The following is a 12421-nucleotide window of genomic DNA, read 5'->3' on the forward strand; positions in this document are numbered from 1 at the left end:
CGATGATATTGGCCTGTAGTTTTTTTGTAGCATCTTTGTCAGGTTTTGGTATTAAAGGGACGGTGGCCTCATAGAATGAGTTTGGAAGTTTACCTTCTTCTGCCAATTTTATGGAAGAGTTTGAGTAGGATTTATAGTAATAGTATGAGTTTGAGTAGAGTTTATAGTAGTTCTTCTATAAATTTTTGGTAGAATTCAGCTGTGAAGCTGTCTGGTCCTGGGCTTTTGTTTGTTGCAAGATTTCTGATTACAGTTTCAATTTCCATGCTTGTGAAGGGTCTGTTAAGATTTTCTATTTCTTCCCGGTTCAGTTTTGGAAAGTTGTAGTTTTCTAAAAATTTGTCCATTTCTTCCAAGTTGTCCATTTTATTTGCATATAATTGCTGATAGTAGTCTCTTATGATCCGTTGTATGTCTGTGTTGTCTGTTATGATCTCTCCATTTTCATTTCTAATTTTGTTGATTTTTCTCCCTTTGTTTCTTGATGAGTCTGGCTAATGGTTTGTCAATTTTATTTATCTTCTCAAAGAACTAGCTTTTGGTTTTGTTGATTTTTGCTATGGTCTCTTTTGTTTCTTTTGCATTTATTTCTGCCCTAATTTTTAAGCTTTCTTTCCTTCTACTAACCCTGGGGTTCTTCATTTCTTCAAGTTGCTTTAGGTGTAGAGTTAGGTTATTTATTTGACTTTTTTCTTGTTTCTTAAGGTAAGCCTGTATTGCTATGAGCCTTCCCCTTAGTACTGCTTGTACAGTGTCCCATAAGTTTTGGGTTGTTGTGTTTTCATTTTCATTCGTTTCTATGCATATTTTGATTTTTTTCTGTGATTTGTTGGTTATTCAGCAGCATGTTGTTCAGCCTCCATATGTTGGGATTTTTAATAGTTTTTCTCCTGTAATTGACATCTAATCTTACTGCATTGTGGTCAGAAAAGATTCTTGGAATGATTTCAATTTTTTTTGAATTTACCAAGGCTAGATTTATGGCCCAGGATGTGATTGATCCTGGAGAAGGTTCTGTGTGCGCTTGAAAAAAAGGTGAAATTCATTGTTTTGGGGTGAAATATCCTATAGATATCTATTAGGTCTAACCTGTCTATTGTATCATTTAAAGTTTGTGTTTCCTTGTTAGTTTTCTGTTTAGTTGATCTATCCATAGGTGTGAGTGGGGTATTAAAGTCTCCCACTATTATTGTGTTATTGTTAATTTCCCCTTCCATACTTATTAGCATTTGTCTTACATATTGTGGTGCTCCTATTTTGGGTGCATATATATTTATGATTGTTATATCTTCTTCTTGGATTGATCCTTTGATCATTATGTAGTGTCCATCTTTGTCTCTTTTCACAGCCTTTGTTTTAAAGTCTATTTTATCTGATATGAGTATTGCTACTCCTGCTTTCTTTTGGTCTCAATTTGCACAGAATATCTTTTTTCAGCCCTTCACTTTCAGTCTGTATATGTCCCTTGTTTCGAGGTGGATCTCTTGCAGACAACATATATAGGGGTCTTGTTTTTGTATCCATTCAGCCAGTCTTTGTATTTTGGTTGCAACATTCAACCCATTTACATTTAAGGTAATTATTGATAAGTATGATCCCATTGCCATTTACTTTTATTGTTTTGGATTCGAGTTTATACACCCTTTCTGTGTTTCATGTCTAGAGAAGATCCTTTAGCATTTGTTGCAGAGCTGGTTTGGTGGTGCTGAATTCTCTTAGCTTTTGCTTGTCTGTAAAGCTTTTGATTTCTCCTTCATATTTGAATGAGATCCTTGCTGGGTACAGTAATCTGGGCTGTAGCTTATTTTCTTTCATCACTTTAAGTATGTCCTGCCATTCCCTTCTGGCCTGAAGAGTTTCTATTGAAAGATCAGCTGTTATCCTTATGGAAATCCCCTTGTGTGTTATTTGTTGTTTTTCCCTTGCTGCTTTTAATATTTGTTGTGTTTGATCTTTGTTAATTTGATTAATATGTGTCTTGGGGTATTTCACCTTGGGTTTATCCTGTTTGGGACTCTCTGGGTTTCTTGGACTTGGGTGATTATTTCCTTCTCCATTTTAGGGAAGTTTTCAACGATTATTTCAAGTATTTTCTCATGGTCTTTTTGTCTTGTTCTTCTGGGACTCCTATAATTTGAATGTTGGGGCGTTTAACATTGTCCCAGAGGTCTCTGAGGTTGTCCTCATTTCTTTTAATTCTTTTTTCTTTCTTCCTCTCTATTTCATTTATTTCTACCATTCTATCTTCTACCTCACTTATCCTATCTTCTGCCTCTGTTATTCTACTGTTGGTTCCCTCCAGAGTGTTTTTGATCTCATTTATTACATTATTCATTATATATTGACTCTTTTTTATTTCTTCTAGGTCCTTGTTAAACCTTTCTTGCATCTTTCTCAATCCTTGTCTCCAGGCTATTTATCTGTAACTCCAATTTGTTTTCAAGATTTTGGATCATTTTCACTATCATTATTTGCAATTCTTTATCAGCTAGATTCCCTATCTCTTCCTCTTTTGTTTGGTTTGGTGGCATTTATCCTGTTCCTTTACCTGTTGGGTATTTCTCTGCCTTTTCATCTTGTTTATATTGCTGTGTTTGGGGTGGCCTTTCTGTATTCTGGCTTTGGTGGTTCCTCTTTATTGTGGAGGTTCCTCGCTGTGGACGGGTGGTTTGTCAAGGCTTTCTGGTTAGGGAAGCTTGTGTCAGTGTTCTGGTGGGTGGAGCTGGATTTCTTCTTTCTGGAGTGCAATGAAGTGTCCAGTAATAAGTTGAGATGTCAGTGGGTTTGGTGTGACTTTTCTCAGCCTGTGTATTGAGGCTCAGGGTTATGTTCCTGTATTGCTGGAGAATTTGCGTGGTATGTCTTGCTCTGGAGCTTGTTGGCCCTCGGGTGGTGCTTGGTTTCAGTGTAGGTATGGAAGCATTCGATGAGCTCCTATTGATTAATGTTCCCTGGATTCAGTTCTCTGGTGTTCTCAGGATTTGGACTTAAGCCTCCTGCCTCTGGTTTTCAGTCTCCATCTATACAGCACCATTGATAAAACATCTAGGTTAATGATGAAAAGTTTCTCCACAGTGAGGGACACCTGGAGAGGTACACAGAGTTACATGGAGAAAAGAAGAGAAGAGGGAGGAGGGAGATAGAGGTGACCAGGAGGAGAAGAGGGAGAATCAAAAGGGGAGAGAGCAAGCTAGCCAGTAATCAATTCCTGATGTGCTCTCCACAGTCTGGACCCCTCAGAGATGTTCATGAAGTTACACAGAGAAGAGAAGAGGGAGGAAGGAGACAGAGGTGGCCAGGAGGATAAAAGGGGAAATCAAAAGGAGATAGATCCAGCCAGTAGTAAGTTCCCTAAGTGTTCTCCACAGCCTGGAACACACAAAGAGATTCACCGCGTTGGGTAGAGAAGAAAAGGGGGAGATGGGAGATAGAGGCGACCTGTTGGAGAAAAAGGAGAGTCAAAAGGGGGAGACAGCAATCAGGCCAGTGATCTCACTCCCAAGTAAAAATGGGTACTGAAGATTGGGTTCTTAAAGGTACAAAGTTGATAACAAATACCAAAAAGCAAAGATTAAAAATCTTGAGTAGAGGTTAGATTCTCAAAAATACAATATTAAAGAAAACAAAAACAAAAAATACAAAAAACAAAAACAAAACAAAACAAACAAAAAAATTGTCACAGAAATTATAAAATATATATATGAAGTTTGCTTTAAAAATAGGGTCTTTTTTTGGCAAGGTAATTGTAGGTTATAAAAAAAATTAAAGGAGTAATGGGGACTTAAATATAAAATAAAATTTTTTAATTTAAAAAATGATAATAGTAAAAATATATCTAAGACTTTCTCTGGAGCTGTTGCAGACAGTGTGGGGTCAGTTCAATTTCAGATAGTTCCTTGGTCCGGCTTGTACTTCTCACGGTCTATAGGCCCCTTCCTATGTAGTCGGTGCTAACTACAGGGTTTTAATCTATTGCATCTGTCACTTCCCAAGCAGTTCCCTCTGCTTATTTTAGCTTCTTCTGTTTGCTGGTCTCCTCAGTGTCTAATTTCTGCCCTGACACAAGGGGCACGGTGGTGATCACTTTTTTTTTAAGGCTTGCTTGTCAGTCGTGCTTTGGGGAAGGAGGAACACTGCAAACAAATATCACTGGGGTATGTTCACAGTGATTCAGCCACACTGGGTTTGCCCTCGCTCACGGTGAGTGCTTTCCCAGCCTACACTCCTCAGACTCCAGGTTGCTCTGCCAGGAACTGTCTACAGCGGGACCTGGTTTGCATGCACTTCCCAGGTCTAAGCCACTCAGGTGTACTCCACAAAGGTGCACACTTAGTTGGGCCTGTGTTTTGCACCTGTCCCAGGTCCAAGCAGCTCAGGTGACCATTTCCTTGGCACGCGTAGTTGCCCCAGTTGAAGGCTGCGACTTATCCCCTCCCCCGTCCCAGCCGCTCGGTTTTCTCGGTGTACAACAGGCATGCCTTGTGTCTCTTCTGGGAAGCTGATCTCTGGCTGCAACCCTTTCCGTGGATGTCGACTGTCCAAAATCCCAAGAAGTCTTGGTTAGCAACGAAGTCTGCTCGCACTTTGGTATAGGATGCCTCTCTGGGACCGCGATTGCCCCCTTTGGCTCTGGCTGCCCTCGCCTGCCTGTCTCCAGTGGGGGATGGGCCAGTCCGCAGCCAGCTAGCTCTGCTCAGTCTTTTGTTCTGTGAGCGTGCCTGCTGGTGGTTAGGGCTTTTCCTGGGATCATGGGATAGCTATCCCACAGTCTGGGTTTCTATCTCAAGCCAGTTCCCTCAGATTGCCCTCAGGGCATTCAGGCCTGGTCCTTATCGTAAGCAATGCTGCGCGGTCCTCCCTGTCCCTTCCCTGCTTGCTAGTGGGGGATGTGAGCATCTGGGTTGTTGCACCACTGGGAGATGCTGTTAGGCACGTAATCTGTGGGTTTTAATTATTTATTTATTTTTCCTCCTAGAGAAAATAAATTTTGCCCTCTGAGATTCCAAGGCTCGCCACAGACCCACTGGAGAGAGTGTTTCCTGGTGTTCGGAAACATCTCTCTTTTTTAAGACTTCCTTCCCGGGACAGATTTCCGTCCCTCTCTCTTTTATCTTTTTATATTTTGTCCTACCTCCTTTCGAAGACAATGGGCTGCTTTTCTGGGTGCCTGATGTCCTCTGCCAGCATTCAGAAGTTGTTCTGTGGAATTTGCTTGGCGCTCAAATGTTCTTTTGATGAATTTGTGGGGGAGAAAGTGGTCTCCCCATTCTGTTCCTCCACCATCTTCCTCCTTGATTCTCTGTATTTCTTGGTAAGAAAAGGGCTTATTAACTCTTATAGATTATTTCTCCTGGTGGGTGTTTCATGAAGAGGCAACAGCTTGTGCGGCTGTTCCTCAGCCTCTCTGGCTGCTCTATGCATACGATCCCAGGGATAGATTGAAGAAACCTGCTTTTCTTTTTCTCTTTGTCTCCTGTTCTCCATCTCATCCTGTATTTCACCCTTAGCTTAGTTTTTGCTGTCTGAGCTTCTCCATCTCATCCTGTATTTCACCCTTAGCTTAGTTTTTGCTGTCTGAGCTTCTCTTACGTCGATGGTCTGAGTTTCTATTGAAACCAGAGTACTCTGAGGTCATACTGAGACAGGGTTTGTTTGGACCTCTACTTGGGCTGTTTGAATCTCAGTTTGGGTTGTTACTGAGACCAAGCCAACCATTCCTGGGGAGATTCCCTGACCTTCAGTTTGGAGCCCCAGGATTGGGGGCAAAGTAGGACAGGAGGGAGCTGAAGGTTTCACACCCAAATCTATACCCTTAGGACATAAATCTGGCATGTATCACAGAGAGAAAAAGGGCAACACATATGCTACTTCTAACCATCTCCCTTGTTTTCTACAGAACCGGTCTAATTGTAAAACAGTATTATACTTAAGAGACCATCCAACCGGCCACCGTTCGCTGTCCTCCAGTGGGCACCGTGGCCATGCAGTATCACATAGGAAGACCAGGGATGTCATCTTTAAGCTCTGGGGGTCAAATCTATCGCAGTTTTTCAAGATACAGTTCACAGGAGTGAGGCTGGAATTGTTAGCTACCACCTGTAAGAGAGAAAAAAGCGACCAGTGCCCTCTTTCTACCGGAGGCATCCCTCCCTGCTCTAGATGGGGGTGTAGACAGACTTTCCACCAAAGCTCTCCTTCCCTGGTCGGACTTAGTCTGTCCCTTACCAATGCAGGCACCATACTCGTCCCTCCCGGTTCCACCAGAGACGGGGTGGGGATGCACCAGGGGCGGACCTGATGGCATCCCAGCCTAGCGTCCAGTTCCTCACCATTAAAGCTTTGCTTGCCTCTGATGCCACCCTGGGTACAATCAGAGTAACCTTCCAGAACACCTCCCTAGCTAAGACCACTGGGGGAAATATTTGTCTCCTGAGTGCCTGTGCATGACCCTGAGTATATTACTGACCACAGTAAGACCAGTATAAACATAAAACCAAACTGTTCCTTCTGAGCGTCATCACACCAGTATCCTCACAGATTCCACAGAAAGAATAGCTAAGGAGTTGGGACAAAAGCCACCGGAGAGCCTCCTCTGGTCCACTAAGAGCTCGTGTTAACAAAGGAAGAGGCCCGCTGTACTTCCTGAGTAACCTGGAACCCGAGAAATGCTCTTGGAGCTAGAGCTTCGTCTAGCTTCTGAACTTTCAACTCCTAGTGAAGCGAGGCACTTCCTGACTACCAATCTAAGTTTGGGACCTAAGTAACAGCACATAGTAACAGCATAGATCACAAGTCTCTTCAAAGTCTGTGGTCCGACAGTTTAGTAGTTCTAACTTCCCAGGCAATTACGAAGTGGTCAAAGAGACCAGGAAAAGGTGACCGAGAAAGGAAAGTTCAGTCCACATGCTTTGCCCATCTCTGGCCACTCCCCTCGCAGGGAGGTTGGGTGTCTCTTGGCATGGGCAGCTCAGAATAAACCCCCAATAAGGTTCCCCTTTTTGGAGCTGCCTTCAGTCATTACAAAGCACCGCAAAACCACAGAGCAGGGCTCATCACTTGTTTCACGCAGGGCGTGTCATTCATTCACACAAGCACACTGAAGAGTTAGTAAAGCAGAAAACATGTACACTGATAAAGCAAAGAGGCTACAGCTCTGAGTGTTCTTACCTTGTCCTGAAGATCCTGGATGAGCCCCCAAGAAGATAGCTTACAGTGAACGGTGTCAGATTCGTGATCTCTGAAAAAGATTTAACTTGGGGACCAAAGACCAGGCTTGATCACTCAAGAGCTTTTGTGTAGCAGTGTTTTATTAAAGTATGAAAAGAGACAGAAGAAGCTTCTGACATACACATCAGAAGGGGATGGACAGTGCCCCCCTGCTAGTGTTGGCAAGCTGTTTTATGTCTGTTAGAAAGCTATTAATCAGGTGAGAGAGACACTTCCAGGCTGACAGAGTTTCACCAGGCCCCTCTCCCACAATATGCATTCTTGAGATAGGATGGCACGAGGTGTGTCATCCCCCAGCCATAAAACAGTTGGTATGAATACTGGTTTGTTGAGCTATTATCAGCCCTAGGTTTGAGAAAAGAAAAGTTAGTCTTAGGTGGGACCATTTTGAAGAAGAGCAAATTTCAAAGCAAATACATAGTTTCATTAGCATAGCTTAAGAAAAAAAAAATTTCCATAGAGTTTGTTTCCTCCTGCCACTTAAGGGAGAGAAAAAAAATGTCTGAGACTTTCAGCCTATTTTCTCCATTTGGAGACCCCTGACCTTCATGCCTGTTACCCTCTCAATAGAAAAAGCAACGGAATTCCAGAAGAACACCTACTTCTGTTCATTGAATATACTAAAGCCTCTGACTATCCACCTGTTGTGGACCACACAAACTGTGGGAAATTCTTAAACAGATGGGAATACCAGACCCTCTTACATGCCTCCTGAGAAACCTGTATGCAGGTCAAGAAGCAGCAGTTAGAACCAGACATGGAAAAACCAAATGGTTCAAAATTGGGAAAGGACTACATCAAGGCTGCATATTATCACCTTGCTTATTTAACTTCTATTCAGAGTACATCATGTGAAATGTGGGGCTGGATGAATCTCAAGCTGGCATCAAGATTGCCAGGAGAAATATCAGTAAGATATATCTCAGATATGCAGTTGATACCACCCTAATAGCAGACAGAGAAGAGGAACTAAAGAGCCTCTTGATGAAGGTGAAAGAGGACAGCGAAAAAGGTAGCTGAAAGCAACATTCAAAAAACTAAGATCATGGCATCCGGTCCCATCACTTCACGGCAAACAGATAGGGGAAAAAGTGTAAACAGTAACAGACTTTATTGTCTTGGGCTCCAAAATCACTGTGGACAGTGACTGAAGCCATGAAATTAAAAGACACTTGCTCCTTGGAAGAAAAGCTATGACAAACCTAGACAGCGTGTTAAACAGCAGAAACATTACTTTGCCAATAAAGGTCAGAATAGACAAAGCTATGGTTTTTCCAGCAGTCATGTACAGATGTGAGAGTTGGACCAACCATAAAGAAAGCTGAGCACCAAAGAATTGATGCTTTTGAGCTGTGGGGCTAGAGAACAGTCTTGAGAGTCTCTTGGAGAGCAAGGAGATCAAACCAATCAATCATAAGGGAAATCAACTCTATATTCATTGCAAGGGCTAATGCTGAAGCTCCAATACTTTGGCCACCTGATGTGAAGAACTGACTCGTTGGAAAAGACCCCGATTTGGCGGAAAGACTGAAGGTAGAAGGAGAAAAGGGTGACAGAGGATGAGATGGTTGGATGGCATCACTGACTCAATGGACATGAGTCTGAGCAAACTCCAGGAGACAGTGAAGGACAGGAAGCCTGGTGTGCCTGCAGTCCATGGGATCACAAAGAGTCAGACATGACTGAGAGACTGAACAACAAGACAGTGATGAGAGAAATTAAAGACAATACAAGCAGATGGAAAGGTATACTGTGTTCATGGATTGGAAGAATTAATATTGTTAAAATAACTTATCTACCTAAGGCAATATACAGATTCAATGCAATCCCTATCAAAATACCAAGGGCATTTTTCACAGTAATAGAACAAATAATTTTAAAATCTGTATGGAAACATAAAAGGCCCCAAACAATTGTGAGAAAGAAAACCAGAGCTAGAGGAATCACACTCCCTGACTTCAGTATATAATATGAAGCTACAGTAATAAGAGTACTATAGTACTGGAACAAAAATAGACAACTAGATCAATAAAACAGAATAGACAGCCCAGAAATAAACATGCATCTATGGTCAAAGCAAGAATATATAATGGAGAAAAGACAGTCTCTTCAATAAATGGTGGTAGGAAAACTGAAAAGTTGTATGTTAAAGAATGAAATTAGAACATTTTCTAATACCACACACAAAAACAAACTCAAAATGTATTCAACACCTAAATTTAAGACCAGAAACCATAAATCTCATGGAGGAAAACATAGGACAAACACTCTTTGACATAAGTTGTAGCAGTAATTTTTTTGTCTGTTTCCTAAAGTAAAGGAAATAAAAGCAAAATTAGACAAATGGGACCTGATTAAATTTAAAAGCTATTGCACAGCAAGGGAAACCAGAAAATGAAAAGGTAACTACTAAATGGGAGAAAATATTTGCAACTGATATAACCAGTAAGGGGTTGCTATCTAAATATATATATATACAGCTCATAAAACAAACAAAAAAATCCAACTAAAAACTGGGCAGAAGACCTGAAGAGACATTTTTCCAAGGTAAAAAGATGGTCAGCAGGAACGTGTAAAGCTGCTCAACACTGTTAATCAGAGAAATACAAATCAAAACCACAATGAATGGTTTTGCACTGAATGGCTAGCATCAAAAAGAACACAAATAACAAATGTCGGTGAAGATGGAGAAAAGGGAACCCTCATACACTGCCAGTGGAAATCAAACTGGTACAGCCACTGTGGAAAACAGTGTGGAGGTTCCTCAAAAAACTAAAAACATAACTACCACATGACCTAGCAATTCCACTCGTGGGTACCTATCTCAAAAAAATAAAAACACTAATTTGAAAAGATACATGCACCCCAATGTAACACAGCAGCAAAGCTAAGCTAAGGAACAATACAATAGCCAAGCTAGGGAAGCAACCCATGTGTTCATCAACGGATGAACAGGTAAATATGTGGTATACACACACACATACACTCTCATACAATGAAATACTACTCAGCAACAACAGCAAAAAAAGAATGAAATTTTGCCAAATGCAACAATATGGATGGACTTGGAGCATATTATGCTTAATGAAATTAAGTCAAAAGATAAATACTGCATGTTATCATTTACATGTAGAGTTTTAAAAAATGAAAGAAACTAGTGAATATAACAAAGAAACAGACTCATACATATAGAGAACAACGGTTACCAGTAGGTAAAGGGAAGTGGGGTGGAAAGAACAAGATAGGAATAGGGCGTTAAAGAAGTATAAACTACGATGCATAATACAAAGTACAAGGATATATTGTACAATACAGGGAATATAGCCAATATTTCATAATAACTGTACATGGGGTACTTTTTTAAAAACTAAAAAATAGTCTAATTATTGCCCTGTGTGTTCCCAAGGGTACAGAAAAGAGAACCAATAAATATAAGTGACAAGGTGCAGCTCAACTGAAAGAAGAAACTTCTAAGTAATTAGGTAGGTGCTCAAAGAATGTGCTCTTCAAACAGGTAATCTGTTCTCACTTAACAAGTATTTATTTCACAGCTGCTGTGTGCAATGTGTCAGGCACTATACCCCTACTGGGGAGACAGACAACAAACAGTAAGACCACAAACCAAATCTCATGTATGTACTCTGCTGCTGCTAAGTCGCTTCAGTCATGTCCAACTCTGTGCAACCCCATAGATGGCAGCCCACCAGGCTCCGCCATCCCTGGAATTCTCCAGGCAAGAACACTGGAGTGGGTTGCCATTTTCTTCTTCAATGCATAAAAGTGAAAAGTGAAAGTGAAGTCACTCAGTCGTGTCCGACTCTTAGCGACCCCATGGACTACAGCCCACCGGGTTCCTCCATCCATGGGATTTTCCAGGCAAGAGTACTAGAGTGGAGTGCCATTGCCTTCTCCGGTATATACGCTATATACACATATGTCTGTATGTATATATATCATATATGGGCTCCCTGGTGGCTCGGCGGTATAGAATCTGCCGGCAATGCAAGAGACGCAGGTTCAATCCTTGGGTCAGAAAGATCAAGGAAATGGTAACCTGCTCCAGTATTCTTGCCTGGGAAATCCCATGGACTGAGGAGCCTGGCGGGCTTCCGTCTGTGGGACTGCAAAAGAGTCGGGCATGACTGAACACGCAGGCACATGCATGATGTAGTATATATATTAGGGATATCTCACCTAATTTAGCTGGGGGCAGGGTATAGTCAGTAAAGATTTCACAGTTCTTAAAACACTGAAGCTGGGACCTGAAAAATTTGGTAGACATTAGCTAGGTGGAGGAGCCTGGTGGCCTGCAGTCGATGGGGTCGCTAAGAATAGGGCACGACTGAGTGACTTCACTTTCACTTTTCACTTTCATGCATTGGAGAAGGAAATGGCAACCCACTCCAGTATTCTTGCTTGGAGAATCCCAGGGACAGAGGAGCCTAGTGGGCTGCCGTCTATGGGGTCGCACAGAGTCGGATACAACTGAAGCGACTTAGCAGCAGCAGCTAGGTCATAGGGAGTACTGGTAAAATAGTCCAGAAAAGGAAAAAAATATGCATGAAGGCCCACAGTGAGAGACAGCATATACTACCCTTCCAATAAACCTAAAAGATTTTAAGTTTAAAGTTGACTGGAACTTACTAATGAGAAAAAAGCAGCAAAAGAGAAAACTTAGTGAATTCTGGTCAAGGAGAGGTTTGGACTTAAGCCTAAATAAAGGCAAACTGCAGACATTCAAAGTAACTTCAGCAAGACAGAAAAGATCACCCTTTAGGAAGATCACTTTGGGGTGTGAGGTGGCAGAACTAAAGCAGAGAAACCATTTAGGCAGCTCTCAGAACAGTCCCTTTGAGGACACATAGGGTGCCCTGAACTAAAATGATGGTATTTGACAGAAAAGGGCAGGGAGGAACTGGAGTTAGTGAGGGAAAAGGAAGTGTCTGAAAATGATTTCTGCTTTGGATAGCTGGGTAGACAGACCATTCCCTAAAAAAGGAAACATGGATTTGAAACAGATTGTGTATATGTGTGTCTCTGTGTGTAAGGGGTAGTTCACATCTGTACGTTAAGGTACGTTGTAAGTTATGCAAGTGAGACCAACTATAGCACCTAAAAATATGGGTCTGAGGCTCAGGAAGGAACTCAGGGCTGGAAATGTGCAAGCCATCTACACAGAGGGGGAAAAAGCCAC

Source organism: Bos javanicus, chromosome 6, assembly GCF_032452875.1.
Source record: "Bos javanicus breed banteng chromosome 6, ARS-OSU_banteng_1.0, whole genome shotgun sequence".
Taxonomy (NCBI): domain Eukaryota; kingdom Metazoa; phylum Chordata; class Mammalia; order Artiodactyla; family Bovidae; genus Bos; species Bos javanicus.